Raw genomic sequence first — 21,768 nt, 5'->3', positions numbered from 1 at the left:
AGGAGTTATTTTCTGTAGCTATCGGTCTTTCCTCCTCACTTTCAGATACCTCCCACTCTGTTGAGGATTCCTGTGTATTTGCTTTGGATTTGGTTTGTTTACGACCTTTTGAAGTAAATTTGTACCTGTAGATCTTCCCTGTCTGATAGTCTTCAGTGTCTCTCAGAAATTTCTTATGTTTGCGTTCCTTAAGGTCACTTGTAAATTTGTCTATGTTGTTTTTTAGACGTCCCTCTAATTCAATGAACTTCTCATTTGTTTTCCATACTTCTACTTTCGCTAGTAAAAGGTCAAGTTCAGAATTTGTCTTTGCGAGTTTATCCTTTTGATAGGTGACCAATAACTACATTAACATAATGGAGCATTGATTGAGTACTAACTCCCAAGATCTAGTGAAGTCATCGTCAACTATATCATATGCTGGTGCAATGTTTGCTCTCAGGCCCCTAGGTATAAATTCTGCTTTCAAATACTTCTCAAAACTAAATATCTCCCACCAGGTTTTCCTCTGTGTTTTATAAACTTTATCCAGATCCCTAAAGAAGTCACTGATGTTAGGTGTGTTTGAGGTTTCGGGAGCTACGTAGTCTAACGAGAACATTCGTTCAGCCTCCACCTGCCATTCATTAAAATCAGTTTTGTTTGATAAAAAACCAGACATACTGTGTTGATCAATGGATGGTATGTATTGCGTGCCGGGTGATAATGGGTCAAGATTCCCCAAATAATGAGTGCTACACGTAAAGAAAACCCGCACTGCTGGTGTTGACCCTGGTGAGGTGCTAACTGGGTGAAGACATAATAGTGTAAATAAAGAGAAAAAGAACCCAGTTTACTAGCACTCCTTCACAACAATTGTATAATGATAATATTAAAAATACTTTATTAATAACTAATGAATAAAAAATAGGGTGTTAAAACGTAATTAAATACTCTATAGAACAGCACGTGACTGTATCTGTTGGTAACCCACCCGGATCTAGGTGGGTAGATATGGTATGATCCCTGATAGATACTCGGGATCAATTGCTATATGTTATAGCTACCTGTAATGCAGGAAAGGAGTCAGAGAAAGCCCACCTAAGAGACTGTCTCTACTGCACCGACACACTTTATTCGAGCAAATACCCGGTATGTACCTGGCAGATACCTGGAATGCGCCGCTCCTCACCTCTGACAAGCCCCGTTGCGTTTGCCTTCCCAGCCTGGGTTCATGCCTGGCTGATGGGCGGCTGATCTGTTAAATGATAATGATTAGGATTTAATAGGCTGCAATGCTTCGCGTGTCTACCAGATGGCATAAATTCATGAATTGTAATGCACTATATATATATATACTGTGCAGTATTGCAGCCAGCGGGAATAAAATGCTTCAATCCCTGCTTGGAAAATAACTCAATGCTCTCGGGCAGAAAACAGTCACAAACCTCAATACACCCGGGTATACCCGAATTCGTGGGACTATCCAAGCTCGAATAAAGTGTGTCGCCAGTGTATGTGAGTGTATCGCGGCGTGTAGTGCGCTCTACTGGATACACTCTATATATCTGGTATATAATGCGTTAGGTTAGACCTAAATGTATCTACCCCAAATAGAGATTGCACTGGTTGCTATATATATTCTCACCAGCGTTGACAAGGTTAAATCTCTATAGAGGACACAGATTGCCCATACTCTTCTGCGCAGACTAATAGTCAAGCACTAAAGTGTGGTAATGCAGTATCAGCAAGCTAAGGTATCTACATGTAATTACCCATACACCTTGGAGGTGATGTAAGCCCAAATAGGCACTCCCTCACTACTGTCAGTATGGTGTGGGTAATTGTAAGATGTTTGTGCATTGCATCTAATAGTTCAGACAGAATAATATCTAAAATGCCACATATGCACACTCTCAGCACATTTGTAGTCACCCTTACACTTGGCAGAGTGGTATACTGCGTAGGTGGTGGGGGCTAGTGTGAAGACACCCCCCCCACAGTATAGAGAGGGTAGGTATGGTGGTAGCACTGACTACTAGGGCTAATTACATGCACATGAGCAGCTGGGAGGCTACTCATCAATGAGGAGATACACTTGCTAGCAAATACAGCCAACTGGAGTGGGGTACACAAGGGGTTAATATAGGATGAGGTCAATACCCCAGAACACCCCTCCCCCCCTTCCCCTCAGAGTATTGAGCAATATATATGCACTCAATGATAGCGTGGGGAGCCGGTCTAACTGGTGATCGCATAGTCCCCTACATCAGCACTGATCCTGGTTATATCAGTGCCGATGTGCTCGCGGACATGCCTGTCTGTAAGGTGGGTTTAGCAAAGACTCCTTGAAAGCATAGAGAGTCACGCGGTACTGGTATACAGCGCGATCCCGTGTCAAACATGCACAGCTGGGGAAGCTGAATTTACGTGTAGTCCTTAGTGCACTCCTCGGGTTGTATCCAGCACGTACACAAGTCCAATAATCGCTGAACGAGGACCCGGGGTCTCATCTTAGCGATGTACTTCATGTTCCGGAACTGCTGCCGGTAGGTCTCTGGGGTCAGACCTAAGCGATCCAGTATAGCGGCTTTAACTTGTCGGTAGTCCATTGCCTGATCTGCTGTGAGACCCTGATATGAGGCCTGGGCTTCTCCTATGAGGAGCGGGGCCAAAGCAGTTGCCCAGCGATCTGCAGCCCAGCCCTGAGCTTCAGCAACTCTTTCAAATGTCAGTAAAAAAGCCTCTGGATCCTCGTTCGGCGCCATTTTCCTCAGGAGTATCGGGGGTCTGTTTGCAAGTTCTGAACTGGCAGACCCCTGGAATTGGGTCAGCAGCTTGGCCATTCGCTCCTCCTGTGCTGCCTGCTGCTGGGTTAGGAGCTGGGTTTGCTGCTGCAATAGTCTTTCATCTCTCTCTGCTTGCAGCCGGGCCTGCTCCTGCATTAACAGTCCCTGCTGTTTGGTCTGCTCCTGCATTAACCATCCCTGCTGTTTGGTCTGCTCGCACAAAAACTCTTAAAAAAATTCTTCCATTTTTTTCATTCTTGTGTGTATGTGTGTGTGTGGCCCTTTAACTGCAGGGGCCTTTCAAAATCCTTCCCACTTCTTGACACCATATGTTGCAGGGTACATGCAATTACACACGCAGGTTTCTTGACAAGGCTTATTTATTTAGCCTTAAAAGATATACAGCATACAAAAACAAAAATAGCTTTTCATCAGCAAACAAGAGAAAAGAAAAATGGCTTTTTCTTCAACAGACAAGAGAAAAGAAAATTGCTTTTTTTTCAGCAGACCAAACAAAACAGTTTCTCTTTAGCAGACAGTCTAAAAATAATGCAGCTACCCTTTTCTATGCAGGGGACAGACAGTTCATAATTCATCTACTTTGCTAACAGACCTTCTTTCAGTAATCTCTTCAGTAGCTTACTCCTCTCTCCTCAACAGCCAGCACCATGTGTCTACAGCCTGGGTTTTTAACACACCTTGATTAGGCAGCTGGGATCCAACTAATTGTCCTGAGGTTCCCAGCTGAAGTTAACCTAGTCAGTGCTGCACTGCAGACTAGACATAGATTTTCCAGGCATATAGCTGGTGGCTTTTATTTACCCTGTCACAGGAGGATTCTTTGTTTGGATCTTCTTTGATTATATCTGGTATCAATTATATATATCCTCATGCAACATGTTACTTATCTGAAATTAAAGAAAATAGAAAAAACAATTATTAGGATGAGCGATTTATAAAGTTTATTTTTGCATGTGCAATATATAGAAACGTAACATTTTAAACATCTTTTGTACAGTCACTCTCCCTATGGCATCCAATTGAACAAGACCACATCCTGCTTAGGCACAGCTGGTCTTTGTGGTCGATGCCTTTTGAAGCTCTGTCTTGAGCTCTTCCATGTCTTGCATCAGATGGAGCACACTTTCATAAAGGTGTTGAACATCCATATACTGGCCGTTGTTTTTTCTTCAATTCCGATGTCTCCTGGACCTCCTCATATAGTTTTTCCAAGAGAGCTTCCAGATGTTTTATGCTCCATTCATGTTGTTTTTGGATAGAAATGGAATCCGCCATGAAGTTTTCCCTTTCCTTCTTTAATTTTGCAAAGTTCTCATTTAGAGTGTTTGTTATAAATGCTGACATTCTGATGATGTCTTTGACTACTGCAATTTGTTACTGGAACTGCAGAACCTGGAAAGTTTTTTTTGTTGTAGTCTTGTTGGTGACTGTAGCTCAATTTTACAAAAATCACCAGTAAGAACAGAAGTAAAACGTTGGTGATTTTGGAATGGTTTCTGGTGAGATGAGAAATATTTATTGAAGAAATCCTAACTTCAGCCACCAAAATGCTCTAGAAGCTTTATGCTCACACTGTTGTCCCTGCAATCAGTCTCTGGAGGAAACTTTTGAAGATAGTATGCTACCTTTGGACTCAATCACTCTTGTGCCCCCGTTGATTGAAGACCATCATCATGTGTGCGATGAATACTGAGCGATGGCTGGTTACTGATCTCACAGTGCTGCCTTAGGGATCTCTTTGAGGCACTGCCCTTGGATAATATAATCCCAGTGTCACGGGAGACCAGGCAATATACACCTTTATACTGGGATCGTATCATTGAAGAAAGCCAATAAGTAAAATAAATTGTAATTTATTCCATAGAAATAGGCAAACACACATTGAATTACAATAGACAGACAAATATACTCTTACTGGGGTCTGTGGCTGACGAACTGACTTTCCTAGTTGAAATAAAGTCTTTAAAACAGTCCAGTGCTGAAGTGGGGACTTAGAAAACATTCCGGTTTAAAAAGTCCTGCAGCCTTTTTCCTTGCAATCGCAGCAAGGCGTCTCTGGATCCCGCCCGACCCATTCTTGCCCTTATGGCAATTTGGACTTCTGGAATCTTGGCACGAACATTGCATCCCTTGGAATCATTGGGGAAAAAAACTATTTTAGTAATCTCTGGAGAATCTCTTAAATCTGAACTATAAAGCCAGGGTATAAGAGACTATGCACAGGCGTAGGGAAAAAGTAGTAGCTGGACTGCTAATTACAGGCACAAAAAAATCCTTTATTTACGGCACATAAAAACAGCAAGGGGAGAGACCCCCTCTGATGCGTTTCGAGTGACGTAGAGTACTACTTTAAAAATATTAGAATTTGACTCAGGGAAGCATTGCTTGTGGGTGCTTCACTCCTAACTCTCTCTTGCTCAAATCTGAACTATGTCAGAGTTTTTAAAACCTTTGGTATTCATTCCCAGAAACCCTGCAGCCCAATCAAAATACCTTAGCAATCACCTAGCAACCAATCTGAGACGACTAGATGGGTTTTCCCAAACACCTGAGTGTTCCCATGGGGCAGGTAACATATTCTCCTCTGCCCCTTTGCCCCCCACGGTGCGAGGCTCCAGCCCTCCTTGCTAAGAAAGGGGTTCACACCCCCAGGACAAGTGTCACTTTGATCTAGGATCGAGGTTTAGACTCCACCAGACATATCTCCGACACTCAATAAATAAACTTCTTAATTTAATAAAAACCTGCTCAGCCTTATCTTCATCAAACCTTCTCAGTTTTGGGCTGGAGTAAACCCTATGTAAGCTCTTCCAGCAGCAGCAGGAAAAAATCGTGGAGCACGACCGAGGAATGAAGCAGGGTAGACGTGGTGCGGTGACTTCAGAAATTTTTATTCAAACAGACAGGTGTAGCTGGTGGATCATCTGACACGTTTCAGCCCTAGGGCTTTGTCAAAGAATGATCCATCAGCTTGAAAAATACATAGATATAGGCAGGATTAACACAGAACACCTGCACCAGATGGAAATCAGGTGAGGTGGGTAATCAACCTGATACCCATGTGATGGGAACATAAAAACCGTTTAAAAACAGTGCCAGCAATGTATCATGCAGATCCTGATTATATAAGGTTAACCATTTAAAGCCATATCAGCTTTTCAACAATTGACATAAATATGATTCAATCTCAACATAATGTATACATGTGGTAATTGCTTGGTCACAATAAAATACAAAATTGATAAAAACAACAGCTGTCTGTTTTGAAACAATGTTATTCAGTATATTATATATAACATATAAAGATCTCTGTGCAACATGATAATAAATGGACAGTAACAAGACTATAACAACTTTTTGAGAACTTATTTATAATGGAGAAGGAAATCCGAGCAATGTAATGAGGGCAAGTGTAGGGGTAGGATGGAAGGGAGGGGGGGGGGGAGGGGGGGGGGAAGAAGGGGGGGGGGGGGGAGGGGGGGGAAAAGGTCAGTGAATGACTGTGTATGAACCTGAGAGATACTAATCGTGCAAAAAATGTTGCAGTTCCCAGTCAACATTAAGACCGTGTAGTTGCAAGGTATCTAACAAAAATATCCATTGCATCTCCATTTTGTTTAATCTATTGAGTCGGTCTCCCCCTCTGATGTTAATTGGGATGTGAGTGATGCCAAAAAATCTAAAGTTCTTCAGACCACCATTCAAACAGGATGTAAAATGTTTGGAGACGGGGTGGAAAAGATCTTTTTTAAGTATCAATCTTACATGTTCAGATATTCTGATATGTAGCGGGCGAATTGTTCTTCCAACATATTTGGCTGTACAGCCACATATTATAACATACACCACATAACTTGTGTGACAATTGATAAATGTAGAGATTCTGAATTTGGACACTGTAGACACCGTAGCTATTCTTTTAGTGGGTATTGCATAATGGCAGCATTTACAGAATCCACATTTAAAGAACCCTTTACTTTTTATTTGACTCACTTTTTTATCTTCAGACACAAGGTACGGCTATGGGGACGTCATTTGCGCCCTCATATGCCAACCTCTTTATGGGTTTCTGGGAAAGCACTCACGTGTTTGGTGAAACTAATATTTTTCGTTCAAATATTATTTTCTATAAACGGTATATTGACGATTTGGTTTTCATTTGGGATGGTGATCTTCACACACTACACACTTTCATTGACACTTTAAACACTAACGATATCAATCTTCATTTCACATCTATCACTGATCCTTACAACATAAATTTTTTAGATGTGACACTCCATGGTGGCCCAGAATCTCTTATTTCTACTGACATTTATACCAAGCCCCACTCAAGAAATTCATATCTATATGCTAAGATCTGCCATCCTAGATCTATGATCCGCGGCATACCAAAAGGGCAATTTTTACGCTACAAAAGATTATGCTCAGATCAGGACAAATTTCTCCAACACTCTAAGAATTTATGTCTGAAATTTGCAGATAGAGGTTATTCTACTAAAGATATAGAACAGGCCTTCATGCATGCTGAGTGTGCAGATAGAACCATGTTGCTAAAAAAAAAAAAAAGCAACAAACCGACCAAAAATACATTTGCAGACAATCCCTTGTTTATAACTAAATTCAGTAGACAGGCCCCACAGATTCAACACATTATATCCAAACATTGGAATGTGTTGAAACTTGACCCAGATTTGGAACCATATGTGCAGAGACCAAGATTTGCATTCAGAAGAGCAAATACTTTGGCCACGTCCCTTTCCAAAAGTCTATTCCAGTCTCCACCTACATCACAAGTAACAACTATACCCAAAGGGTTCTTTAAATGCGGATTCTGTAAATGCTGCCAGTATGCAATACCCACTAAAAGAATAGCTACGGTGTCTACAGTGTCCAAATTCAGAATCTCTACATTTATCAATTGTCACACAAGTTATGTGGTGTATGTTATAATATGTGGCTGTACAGCCAAATATGTTGGAAGAACAATTCGCCCGCTACATATCAGAATATCTGAACATGTAAGATTGATACTTAAAAAAGATCTTTTCCACCCCGTCTCCAAACATTTTACATCCTGTTTGAATGGTGGTCTAAAGAACTTTAGATTCTTTGGCATCACTCACATCCCAATTAACATCAGAGGGGGAGACCGACTCAATAGATTAAACAAAATGGAGATGCAATGGATATTTTTGTTAGATACCTTGCAACCACACGGTCTTAATGTTGACTGGGAACTGCAACATTTTTTGCACGATTAGTATCTCTCAGGTTCATACACAGTCATTCACTGACCTTTTCCCCCCCCCCCCTCCCTCCCCCCTTCTTCCCTCCCCCTCCCCCCCCCCTCCCTTCCATCCTACCCCTACACTTGCCCTCATTACATTGCTCGGATTTCCTTCTCCATTATAAATAAGTTCTCAACAAGTTGTTATAGTCTTGTTACTGTCCATTTATTATCATGTTGCACAGAGATCTTTATATGTTATATATAATATACTGAATAACATTGTTTCAAAACAGACGGGTGTTGTTTTTATCAATTTTTTATTTTATTGTGACCAAACAATTACCACATGTATACATTATGTTGAGATTGAATCATATTTATGTCAATTGTTGAAAAGCTGATATGGCTTTAAATGGTTAACCTTATATAATCAGGATCTGCATGATACATTGCTGGCACTGTTTTTAAATGGTTTTTATGTTTCCATCACATGGGTATCAGGTTAATTACCCACCTCACCTGATTTCCATCTGGTGCAGGTGTTCTGTGTTAATCCTGCCTATATCTATGTATTTTTCAAGCTGATGGATCATTCTTTGACAAAGGCCCTAGGACTGAAACGCGTCAGATGATCCACCAGCTACACCTGTCTGTTTGAATAAAATTTTCTGAAGTCACCACACCACGTCTACCCTGCTTCATTCCTCGGTCGTGCTCCATGATTTTTTCCTGCTGCTGCTGCTGGAAGAGCTTACATACTGCTGTTTGTTGGATTGCACACCGGTAACTGCTGCACACGGAGGGGAGCCCCGCGGGTCACGTGACCGCCTCGCACCATACGGCTGACACGCCAGAGGCAGCGGTTCATCACTGAGACCAGAGACCAGCAGCTCAGCCGAGCAACGGAGCTCAACGGTCCCCACCTAACAACACAAGAGAAGAACACCGCCGGTCGCGCGACCGCCCCACGTGACGCTGGGTCACGAGAGGGTTGGCGGTGCAACTACACAGTCACGGAGGACCTCAGCAAGGCATCATTATTCCCCTAACCGTGAGTGCTTGCAACACTTGGTGCTCTGAGCAGGGCCAGTTGCTTTGTCTATGGTTACAGGTTACACACATATTCATTACCTGCAGCGGTTACTATACTGACTTTGATGCACCTGATAGGATAATTCATTATCCAGCGCTACTGGAGTAAACCCTAAACTGCTTATCCCTAGTTAGGGTGGCCTGGGTAAGAACTGGGGAGCGTTTTTATTAAAACGCGCGGGAAGGGGGAGATGTGGCTCGCTCGCCGTTCCGTTTCAGCGCCAGCTGAGAAAAGTCCCGTTCATAACGGGCAAATGTTAGAATAAACTGTGTCGGTGCAGTACTTTATGAAAGGTTACTCCACTCAAAAGCTTATCACCGTGAAAAGGGTTAAAAGTGCAGTCGCACCGAGGATTACAATGATAGGTTTAAAGCCGAGCTCTTCACCCAGTTTTAAAAAGGGGCCCGATCAGAAAACATTTTAGGAGTAGAAGGGCCACAAACCTTTCGTATTGTAATTTTAGATACATTTTAAAAACTTGAAAATTATAACATTTCAAAATGTTACAAGTATTTATAACATCTGCTCCATATACATATTTACATTACTTTTACTCAGAAGTAAGTTTGAGTGTGAAAAATAGTACTTTGTTCTTGCTAACTTCGTATTTGTTGCTTGAGCAGCTGAGAGTCTAAGGGCCAGTTCAAGGCCATGACTGGAAATTGATCTAACTAGGCTTCTCTGAAACATTGTGTGTGTGTGTGTGTGTGTGTGTGTGTGTGTGTGTGTGTGTGTGTGTGTGTGTGTGTGTGTGTGTGTGTGTGTGTGTGTGTGTGTGTGTGTGTGTGTGTGTGTGTGTGTGTGTGTGTGTGTGTGTGTGTGTGTGTGTGTGTGTGTGTGTGTGTGTGTGTAAAAACAGAAAAGAAAAATGTCTCAAAACAAACAAAATATATATAAAAAATTTATTAATGATTGAGGAGCCTATTCTAGTAGGATTGATAGCTTAGCTGCTAACTTGCAAGGTTTGGCATGTTCCCGCCGAACGGTTTGTCATTTGTGTCATCACGGTATTGTCACTGGAGACCACCGCTTTTAACACCTTAATACCTGGATCCTTTGAGCAAAGCAAGATTTGCAAGATTGCGATTTATTTACAGAATGAACTATAAAAAGCGTGAATAAAGAAACAAATCTGAGGGTTACATTGCAAAATGACAAATGAATTTATTGCGTATGGGTGCACACACACAGGAGAAAAGCTTCAAAACAAAAGCTCTCCTGCAGAAATATGGCCGTAAAGACATATTGATACCAAATACTAAGCTCACGCCCCCCTTTATGAGGTGGCTTGTGCGTCATTACATACAGTATGCTTATAAGATAAACAAATATGAATATGAGAACATTGATTTAATAACAAATGTAAAACATAGCAAAAATTAATTGAGTCAGCTACAAAATTATTATATAACCTTTCCCCTGGTTTCTTGCAAGGGCGTATTTGACCATGAGACCTTCCCTCTAAATTTGAGAAGTGGCTGTTATCTTCTCTTCAATGTTTTGTGGCTAGCTGAAGGCTTATCTTCTAGGAGCGAAGAAAATAAAAAAATTCCTTTTAAAACTCAATTTCATTCCAACTTTTCATGCAGACAATAGACAAAATGGATGACAAGATCAGGCATCTAAGATGGATGCTGAACACAAATTGCTGCTTAGATCCTAGTGCTGTTTACGTCAGACCCCCCCTAAATGTACTTTTTTCTCAACTTTGTCAGTCCCTCCTCTTTATTCTTAAAACATTGCTTTTGAGAATTATTGACATGATGTTAGTCCAGAGACACATATTGTATTTTGGGGTGCTCCATCATCAGATAATGCTCATTGGTATAACTCAGAGGAAGAGGGCACATACCCTTCACTGTCATAGTCTTGTATGGTGCTGCGGCCAAACTATCTTCCAGAGTTAGAACACTGTACTTGGCATCTTCTTTCTTCAAGGGAATGCTGTAGCTTGGATCTGCAAACAATGGCAGAGGGGGTAGCACATTTGTGGATCATACTCTTGTGACACACACATATATGACAACAAGTAACATTAACACACATAGCAAAGCATTCAGAAGTTTTGGTCCTAGTGATCCAAGCCATACACCTAGCCCCAAAGGATTCTATTCTGTGTCACTTACCTTTCTATTCCTCTTTTGAATCTCTTATATTTCGTCTAATTCATGCTGTACATTGCCACTCTGACCTTGAATGAAAACACAGCATTGTTCTTTAATTAGGGCACATACCCCTCCTTTTGAAGCTAAAACATAGTCTAAGGCAATTCTGTTTTGTAAGGCCATGAGCCTAATCTGAACCTGTTATTGGTTTAATGATGAAATGGAAAACTGTAAAATTAAAGCCACATCCTTCCTGTAAATTGTTAGCTGGCTGAAAATACATTTTTTTACACAGGTTTCATTGGCTGGTGGGGGCACTTGACCCATAAATTGATTTGTTGTTCCTAGTGTGTAACACACCCTTTAAAGGGGCTGGCTTAAAAAATGGGAAAATACAGAAATTATACACATAATGCTAAAAACCTTATTTTATGCAAGTGACCGTTACTCTATATATTTCTTATTGATATCGGGCCTTGTGGTTTTCTCGAATACACAGAAAACATTTTTCGGCTTTGGGTATGCAGTTGCTAGATAAAGGAAATGGCATCTATTTCTACCGTCAAATATTTTGAGAATCAGCACAACATTGTATTACTGAGAATTGAGGGGGGTTGGTATCTGTGGAAGCAAATGCATGTTCATCACCCCTGCACGCATCATATACATCATTCACTCAGAATATCAGAACAGACAAAATGTCTGCGATGGTCAAAATGGTTGACTTGTGATCCTTTCTGGCTGACACACGCCCCTGGGTGACCCCCTCCTCTCAGTGGGGGTGCAACACACTACTGGATCAAAGTTTTGCTGCACATGACACATACATAGAGTGATGAGTACTGCCAAAACTCATACAAGAGCATTCACAAGCCACGCTTCCAGGGAACCAATCCACCCACCAAGGCCCAATTGCACATACATCCTAAATTCCAACTTAAACACACATTAAAATAAAAATATTGAGTCCTTGAAAGAAGAAAAGTGAAAATAAATGTTCTGATTAAGAGCAGGCCTCGGCCTGGAGTCTTATTTCCCCCATAGGTTAAACGGTCAGGGTGTTTATTTTTACCCTTCAAAATGTTAACTTGAAGTGGCTGTGCTTTGGGTGACTTGGGTGGATCTGGGATAAGCTTTATGTGCGCCACGTGGATCCAGTAAGAGACCTCTGCCACTTTAATTGCTGTATTGGTGGTGAGTATGGGCCTTTTCACCTGGGATGAAGAGCGTGCATGCATAGGAAATACTTGACCATTAACCCCATCTCGAGTAGGTGCACTTTTAACTTTGACCTATGCATAGAGAGACTCAAAAATATATTAGTTGCAAACAATACTTACTAAATGTTAATTTGTTCCTTTGGACTACTTTGGACTACTGATAGTCATAAGTCATCCCTTAAGTGTCTCATGGGGAGATAATTTATACCTAGAAATAAATTATTGTACTGTATCAATGTGTTTACTACCGTCTTAGCATCCGCATATAGACAGAGATATTCCCTATTAATGTTCCTCAAATTAAAACTAAGTAGCCAATGTGGACCTGACTTTGCTACAATCTAAGTTCCTAAGACTTGGTGCCCCAGCCATTGCCAAACTAATTGCTTCCATTGTTAACTCTATCCTGTCTGCAGGCCATATCCCTAAGACCTGGAAAACTGCCAGAGTTGTCCCAATCTTCAAGAGTGGGAACAAAAAACACTGTCTCAAACTACAGGCCAATCTCTCTTCTCCCAATACTATCTACAGTCATTGGGCAAAAATGTGTTCACTCCCAATTAAGCAATTACTTTACCGAGACAAATGTCCCTAGCCAATTCCAATTTGGTTTTCACCCAAATACTCCACTGTAACTATTCTACTAAAAGTTTGAAATGCCTTGTACTGTATATAATGTATACCCTGTTCACTTATGCAACTGCTTTTGCAACTATGTGTCCCCTGTATTTAACCCTATGCCCAGGACACACCCAAAAATGAGAGGCGACTCCCACTGTACCATTTTCTGGCAAACCATTCTAGAAATAAATAAATAAATAAATTAGCAACTAGGATGTGGTTGCTTGATCTATAGCAGAATTAGAATTATATATATTACACCGCAATTTTGACAATAACTACTGCTTATAATAAAATGGAACACCTTTGGAAAAAATAAATGGTTAAAAGTTATAAAAATACATCACATATTCAGTTAATAGACATATGATTTTGTATAGGACTTCACACTAATGTCTTGTAATATAATCTCTTTGTACAGTGCCGAGCACACGGCCAGCTTTATATTTTTAAAGACACGCTGCATTATTCATTTAACTAAAAAATAATTTTCAAAGCTTCTTTTTTTTTTCCATGCAAAAAGCCAACTTGCTTCTAGGTGTTGCACCAAATGACCTTGAGCCGTACAGATAGCAGATAACGGTTTCTCCATCTTCTACATATTAATTGCTGGATTGGAACATTAGTTTAATGTTAAAAAAATTGAGCTTTCTCCCCAGCCCTAAAAACTACATTTTTTATGGCTTCTCAAAAATAAAATAATGGGACTTTTATATAGATGAGGTTATATAACTTCTAAACACACAAATAGATTCCCACAAGCTCATGCTATGTCCCTCAACTCGATCCTTTTAATGCCTTCTGTTGGAAATCTCATACTCTCACATACTTCCTTCACTACAAATTTATGCTATCCTGTTTCAAGTCTGCCCTCTCTCAAGCTAAACAAACCTACTTCTCTTCATTAATCAACACACACAAGTCTAACCCACACTGACTCTTCCTTCATCTCACCTCAGGACTTTGCTGACTATTTTAAGGAAAAGGTGGTACCCATAGATCAGAACATCCCCTCTGTTTCCTCCTTCCATCTTACACCGCTTCCTAACTCTTTTCCTGCTTTCATTGACTCTTTTTCCACTGTCTTAGAGGAGAATGTATCCCCATCACTGTTGATCTCCTCTTCTCCCTCTACCATTTGCTCTCTTGACTCCATTCCATCCCATCTCCTAAAACCTCTTGGTCCTACTATAATCCCTACCCTCACACATATTTTTAACTCCTCCCTCTACTCTGATACCTTTCCATTCTCCTTCAAACATGCGATAGTTATACCATGACTCAAAAACAGCAAGCTTGACCCTACCTGTCTTTCTTTTTTTTTTTTCCAAAATTTTTTATTAGGCAGTTAAACAATTACATGCTAGGTACGGTATAAACAATATGTCAGCCTAATGTACATTTTTTCTTTTTCTTGAGAGAAAAGAGAAAAGAAAAGGCTCAACGCCTCCCTGATCTCATGAAGTCCATCAGGGAGGCGCGAGTATGGAAACAGAGAGGGAGTAGAGAAGGGGGGGCAGGGTGTGGGGGGGGGGGGGGAGGGTGGAGAGGGTACAAAGGGTATAGCGGGGGGTGGTCATGATCCCCAGAACCTTGGTGATTTTGGTTTGGGCTTTAATGTGGATTGGGCTTCTAGTTTGTTAGGGGGCGTTTCGTCTTATATGCGCCAAATAGGTGTACCATGGGTCCCAAATTGCTGTAAATGAGGTAGAAGACCTCTTAAGGAAAGCAGACAATCTCTCCATGTCCATTACTTCTTGCACCCTTCTTATTATTGTTTGTTTCGAGGGGGGAGACACTTTCTTCCAGGCGGCTGCCACCGCACACCTAGCCGCCGTGAGGATGAAGGAGACTAATTTTCCTGTTGGTCGGTCCAGATAGTCTAGGGGCCTGGCCAACAGGTAGGTCAGCGGTTCAACAGGTATTTTGAGGTCTGTGACCTCCTCTATTAATTTTTGTGTTGTTTCCCAGTATTTCTGAATTTCCGGACATGTCCACCAAATGTGGGCCATGTCCCCCTTTTGACCGCAGCCTCTCCAACATAGATCGGATGCCAGAGGGTAAATTTGATTTATTCTGACTGGAGTGAGATACCAGCGGAACAGTATTTTGTAAATGTTTTCTTTGATTGTGGTACATATGGAAGTTCCTGAGGCATTTTCCCAAATACTTTCCCAGTCCTCTCGGTCTATAACTATATCCAATTCTGCTGCCCAATGCAGCATGTAGTCATGAGTGGGGACTTCTGTAGTCCCTCCTAGCTCTGTGCAAATTTGTGTTATTAGACCTTTCTGGTGATCTGTTTCGCTGCAAAGTCGCTCGAAACCTGTGAGAGGGGGAAATTCCAATGTTGGGGATAATGTTTGGAGAAAGTGCCGAATTTGTAGGTACTTGAACACGTTCAGTCCTAGTATGTCATACTTGGTTTGTAGATTTTGGTAGCTCAGGAACTTCCCGAGGCTCAGGAGGTCGGCAATCGTTTTAATGTTTTTGGTTTGAAATTGGTCAAATTGTCTGGGCTCACAGCCAGGTGGAAATTTCGGATTTCTGTGGATTGGTATGAGTTGGGATTGTGGCGATGTGAGCTTGTACTTGAGTTTGCTTTTCGTCCAGGTCTCCCAAGTGTGTCTCATTGGGCCTAATTTGAATTTGTTATTTTGCATGTCCTCCCTGCTCAGGGACCATAGGCAAGCCGGCAGTGAAGGCGTTCCGGCATATTGCGTTTCTATATCCAGCCAGCAATATTGATTTGGGCTTGCGTTCCAGACTACCACCTGTCTCAATTGTGCGGCCAGATAGTATTTTGTAATGTCTGGAACTCCCAGTCCTCCTCTCCCCCTTGAAGCCAAGAGAACTGACCTGGGGACTCTAGGTTTTTTACCTTGCCAAATAAAATGGAAGATTGATTTTTGAATATTTTTCAATTCTGAGCCAGGGATGTGGACCGGGAGAGTCTGGAAGTAATATAATAATCTAGGGAGTATATTCATTTTGACCGAGATCATTCTCCCGATCCATGATATTTGATATCCTCCCCATTTTTCCAAATCTTGTTTGATTTTATGGAACAAGGTCGGATAGTTATGTTTATATAGTGATTGGTAGGTCCTCGATATCTTAACTCCCAAGTATTTGATACAAGAGGAACTCCAACGGTAATTAAAGTTTAGTTTGAGGAGTTTCACCTCTGGCTCTGGCAGACTTAAGTTCAGGGCTTCTGATTTGTCATTATTTATCTTATATCCTGAGATTTTTCCAAAGTCTCGGAGTTCTTTTTGAAGGTTGGGTAATGAGGTTTGGGGTTTGGAGAGGGTTAAGATGACATCATCTGCGAATAGAGAAATTTTATGCTGCCTATTTCCAATATCTATTCCCTGGATGTCTTTATTGAGTCGTATTGCTGAAGCCAGTGGTTCTATCGTTAGCGCAAAGAGGAGAGGAGATAGGGGGCACCCCTGTCGAGTCCCATTAGTTATCTCGAATCTTTGGTTAGTCCCCCCTGGTAGTTTTACCGTTGCTGATGGATTTTGGTATAGTCTACGGACCCCCTCTAGGTATGTGTCTTTAAAGCCAAATTTACACATAGTCTGGTCCAGAAATTGCCAGTATATTCTATCGAACGCCTTCTCTGCGTCTAAGCTTAACAGTAGTGCTTTAGTGCCTGTGAGGTGGACATGATCGATAATGTCGATTATTTTTCGGGTGTTGTCAGAGGCTTGTCTCCCCGTAACAAATCCTACCTGATCAATGTTAATTAACCTCGGTAATATTGGGTTTAATCTGTTTGCTAAAATTTTGCTATACAGCTTGAGATCACTGTTGAGGAGGGAGATTGGACGGTAGCTTCCACATTGCATCGGGTCTCTGCCTTCCTTATGTATTATTGCCAAATTGGCTAGAGACATTGTTGGAGGGATTTGGTTCCCTTCCATGAAATGGTTGAATGTTTTTAGCAGATGCGTGGATAGGGTTGGCAAGAATCTTTTATAGTAGACATTTGTGAAACCGTCAGGGCCAGGAGACTTAGTGAGCTTTAGTGATTTGACCGCCTCTTCCAGTTCCTCTTTTGAAATCTCAGCATTAAGGACTGTGTTTTCCTCCTCCGTCAGTGAGGGGAGTTGACATTTATTTAAATATTGAGTTATAGTTTCTGACGCTATCGGTTCGGGTCGGCCGTTTTTAGTTCTTAGGTTGTATAGTTCTGTGTAGTATTTAGTAAATTCTGCTGCTATTTTGCTTTCACTATATTGGATTTCACCAGACCTACTCTTGATCGCCGTTATCTGGGATCTTTTTTGTATCCCTCTTAATTTACTGGCTAATAGTCTGTCAGCTTTGTTCCCTTTGTCATAATATTGTTGATTGGTCCATTTGAGGGCCTTTTCAACGTCTTCCAGCTGGGTTTGTCTAAGTTTTGTTCTAGCTTCTATTAATGTTTTGTATACTTTTTTTGATGGATTTGCTTTATGAGCTTGCTCTATTACTTTTATATTATCTGTGAGTTCTTTAATTAGCGTTTGGCGGGCTTTTTTCCTGTGGGATGCGATGGAAATAAATTTCCCTCTGATAGTTGCCTTATGGGCTTCCCATAGGATTGCTGGAGAGGAGACTGTTCCCACGTTGAGGGAGAAATAGTCCTTAAGTGAGGATCTTATCTCTCTCTCAATCTCTGGGTGATTAAGTAGTGAATCATTCAGTCTCCATGCATAGGTTGTTGTTTTTTCAAAGGGGATTGACAGTGTCAGGGTGATCGGGGCATGGTCTGACCATGTGATTGAGCCAATGTCTGATTCTATGGCTGCCGCCAACACATTTTTGGTGGTCAAAAAGTGGTCTATTCGAGAGTAAGTCTGGTGAGGCGCTGAGTAAAAAGTATAGTCCCTCTGGCCCTGATGTTGGGTTCTCCAAATGTCCACTAACGAGAATTCGCTCATGATGTCCCTAAACCTTTTCCCCTTGATCTGGGAGTGGGTTGTACGGGAGGGGCCCACTGTGGTTGATCTGTCCTCGAAGGGGTTTAAGACCATGTTTAGGTCTCCTCCCACTATTATCGATGACAGATATCCCGGGTCAACGCCCTCGAGAACAGTTTGTAGGAATTCTGTTTGGTTCTCGTTTGGGGCGTACACATTGATTAGAACGATTGCTGAGCCCGCAAGGGAGCCATATACCATTAGAAATCTACCCTCTGGGTCCGCCGTTGTTTTGACATGATTAAATGGGGTGCCTTGTCTGATCAGGATAGCTACACCCCTTTTCTTGCTACTAAATGATGCAAAAAAGCACATTGGGAAGAATTTTTTGAATAAATTTGGGGGGTCTTGTGATGTGAAGTGGGTCTCCTGCAAGAATATAATGTCTCCCCCTGATTTTTTCATGTCCATGAAAGCTAGCCTTCTTTTTCGGTTATTCTGTAGTCCTTTAACGTTCAAGGAACGGATTTTAATTGGGGCCTTAGTGGCCATTGTTGGTTTCTAGTTGTTCGGGGTCTTGGGGTCCCTCCTTTCCCACTAGGGGAGACCTTGTTTTTATATTCTAAAGACCCTGTATGATTGAGGTCGCCTATTGGGCTGGGCCTCCTTCTAGGGGGGGTGTGCTGGGTTTGCCTTTGGGGAGGGGGAGAGGGGTGGAGAGGAGGGGGAGGGGGGGTAAAGATCTGCTGGGACAGGACCAGCAGGTGGAGAAAAGATAGAAGTAGGGCCAGTTTTGGTCCTGAAATGGTTTCGCCTGGTCTTTGGATGACCGGCGTTTGGGCTTGGGCGCCCTTCTGGGGTGTGTCTGGATCCGACGGTTGGGTCGCAACAGAGGGGGGCCAGACCCTTAGCTACTGTTGTGTGGCTCCTTTCCCATTCGTCACCTTTATTCAATTTTAGAACCCCGCCAATTATTATATTTGCTGGTAACTAGATGGGGGAGGGGGGGGAGGGGACACAGGGGGGGGGCCGGGGGAAGCATTATATGGCTGTCTAGGGGGGGGGGCTGGTGGGGGGAAGGATGTAAGCACAGAAGGGAAGGGAGGGGGAGGGAGGGGGGTGAGGGGGAGGGAGGGGAAGGGAGGGGGGGGGTGAGGGGGAGGGAGGGGGAGGGAGGGAAAAGGGAGGGGGGGGGGTGGGAGGGAGGGAAAAGAGAGGGGGGGGGAGTCTATGGTGTTGGTTTTATTAAGTACCTGTTACATGAGCAGTCATATATCATATATCCAGGGTATCATCACATTTTTGTCTAGGAGAGAGGCTCCCCTAGTGGATCTCACATTTTTGGCTTAATATAACATAATTTAACTTATCCTAACATAACTCAACAACATTTCACATAACATAGCATCATCTAGTGCTAGATAACATTCTAGACCAGTTTGAAGCAGACTTTAACATTGTCCTGATGTTTTGTTTTGCCTCACGCCTTGTGTAAACAGAGTGTATTTTATATGTTAGCTCTTTTTCTAGGTTGTGTACTATGTGCTCTTTGGGTGGGGGGTTGTAGTTGTGTCTAAGTGTGTGGTGGGGGGAAGTTCTCTTAGTCTGTCCTATGGGTGGCTGGGCGCTTCTTAGAGGTAGGGAGAGGGGGGGGGGGGGTCGAGGGGCTGGCCGGTAGTGTGCCGGGGTGGTGTGAGGGAAGGGGGTCTCCGTGTGGGGGCGGAGGGAGGGGGGGAAGGGGGGGGAAAGACCGGACTTTAGGGGGGGAGAGGGGGGGCGGGGAGGGGGGGGAGGGGGGGGAGGGGGGGGGGCGAGAGGAGGGGGGGGGAAAGCGTTATATGGCTGTCTAGGGGGGGGGGTTGGTGGGGTGAAGGATGTAAGCACGGAAGGGAAGGGAGGGGGGGTGAGGGGGAGGGAGGGGAAGGGAGGGGGGGGAGGGGGGGCGAGGGAGGGAAAAGGGAGGGGGGGGGAGTCTATGGTGTTAGTTTTATTAAGTACCTGTTACATGAGCAGTCATATATCATATATCCAGGGTATCATCACATTTTTGTCTGGGAGAGACACTCCCCTAGTGGATCTTACATTTTTGGCATAATATAACATAATTTAACTTATCATAACATAACTCAACAACATTTCACGCAACATAGCATCATCTAGTGCTAGATAACATTCTAGACCAGTTTGAAGCAGACTTTAACATTGTCCTGATGTTTTGTTTTGCCTCACCGCCTTGTGTAAACAGAGTGTAATTTATGTTAGCTCTTTTTCTAGGTTGTGTACTATGTGCTCTTTGGGTGGGGTGTTGTAGTTGTGTCTAAGTGTGTGGTGGGGGGAAGTTCTCTTAGTCTGTCCTAGGGGTGGCTGGGCGCTTCTTAGAGGTAGGGAGAGGGGGGGGGGGTCGATGGGATGGCCGGTAGTGTGCCGGGGCGGTGTGAGGGAAGGGGGTCTCCGTGTGGGGGCGGAGGGAGGGGGGGATAGGCAGGACTATGGGGAGGGGGGGGAGGGGGGAGGGGGGGAGGGGGGGGGAGAGGGGGGAGGGGGGGAGAGGGTGGAGAGGGAGAAGGGGGGGAGAGGGGGAGGGGGGGGAGAGGGGGAGGGGGGAGAGAGGGGGGAGAGGGGGGGAGGAGGGGAGGAGGGTAGAGGGGGGGAGGGAGGGGGGGGAGGGAGGAGAGGGGGAGGAGGGTAGAGGGGGGGAGGGAGGGGGGGGAGGGAGGAGAGGGGGAGGGGGAGGGAGGGGGGAGGGAGGGGGGAGGGAGGGGGGGAGGGAGGGGGGAGGGAGGGGGGGGAGGGAGGGGGGGGGAGGGAGGGGGAGGGGGAGGAGGTAGAGGGGGGGAGGGAGGGGGGGGAGGGGGGGAGGAGGGGGAGGGGGGTAAAGGGGGGGTGGATAGGGGGAGGGGGGGGGGGGTGGGGGGATAGGTAGGGCCGGGGAGAGGGGGGGGGGGACAGTCTAGCTATGTTGTGTTGGTGATGTTTGTTTTCTATTTGTGTATCTGACTCTGTCGCGTGATCGCTGTATATGGTATTTGTTCCTGCTAGACGCAGCCTTTGTGTATATGCTTCGGCGGGTGGCTTAGCAGTTCCCTTAGCCCGAGGCCATTGATGCTTATTTTTGCCTCTGCTTGTCAGCCTTTCCCTCCGCCCACATATCATGCATTAGTCTTAGGTCACCGTTCCTTATGGCTAAGCGAGTGGGCGGGGTGACAACTTCAAACTTAATTGTCCCGGCTCGGTGTCTCTTCTCTGTCAGGCCTCCCCCGGCTGTGGGGCACCAGGCCGTGAGTATGGGTATCGCCCGAGGGGAAAGCGCGGGGGCCACCCGGGGAGGGGAGAGGGGGGGGGGATCCACTCTCCTCAGCAGAACCAGTCCACGGAGATCCCCGACCCCATCTCCCAGCCGCAAGGCCAGACCAAGGGTCTTCCAGGCCGCGGGGCTGGGCCACCCGCTAACATCCAGCCAGTGAGGCGTAGCCTCTGTGCGTCGCCCCCCCAACCCGTCCGGCACCGTCAATCTCTGCAGGGATTTTTTAGGGATTACTCACGGTTGCCGGAGCAGTTCGCCCTGGGCTCGGGGGATCATAAGGCCGGGAAGGTCCGGCTCTCCACCTCCAGGGACCCCACACGGGGAGGGTCGGGGGCCAAAAGAAGCCGAAAGGCCGCAGGTAGCCAACAAGAGGACTGGGACATGGCGAGAAAGAGGGAGGAAAAAAATAGTAAAAAATAAAAAAGGGAAAAAAGGGGGGGGGGGGCGGCGCCCCCCCCCTCCCCTCCACCGCAGAATGCTGGTCCCTCCA

At 44.1% G+C, this 21,768-nt stretch overlaps 1 protein-coding gene across 1 annotated transcript in view; it reads left to right on the top strand.

Annotated features, from left to right (window-relative positions):
* LOC142470107 (chymotrypsinogen 2-like) overlaps window positions 1-21,768 on the top strand; it is a 72,842-nt gene that overhangs the window by 28,361 nt on the left and 22,713 nt on the right. The gene's annotated exons all lie outside the window — the stretch shown is intronic.

Source organism: Ascaphus truei, chromosome 19 (assembly GCF_040206685.1).
Source record: "Ascaphus truei isolate aAscTru1 chromosome 19, aAscTru1.hap1, whole genome shotgun sequence".
Classification (NCBI taxonomy): domain Eukaryota; kingdom Metazoa; phylum Chordata; class Amphibia; order Anura; family Ascaphidae; genus Ascaphus; species Ascaphus truei.
Note: the sequence above shows the minus strand (reverse complement) of the source record. Positions and strands in the feature narration are given on the sequence as shown.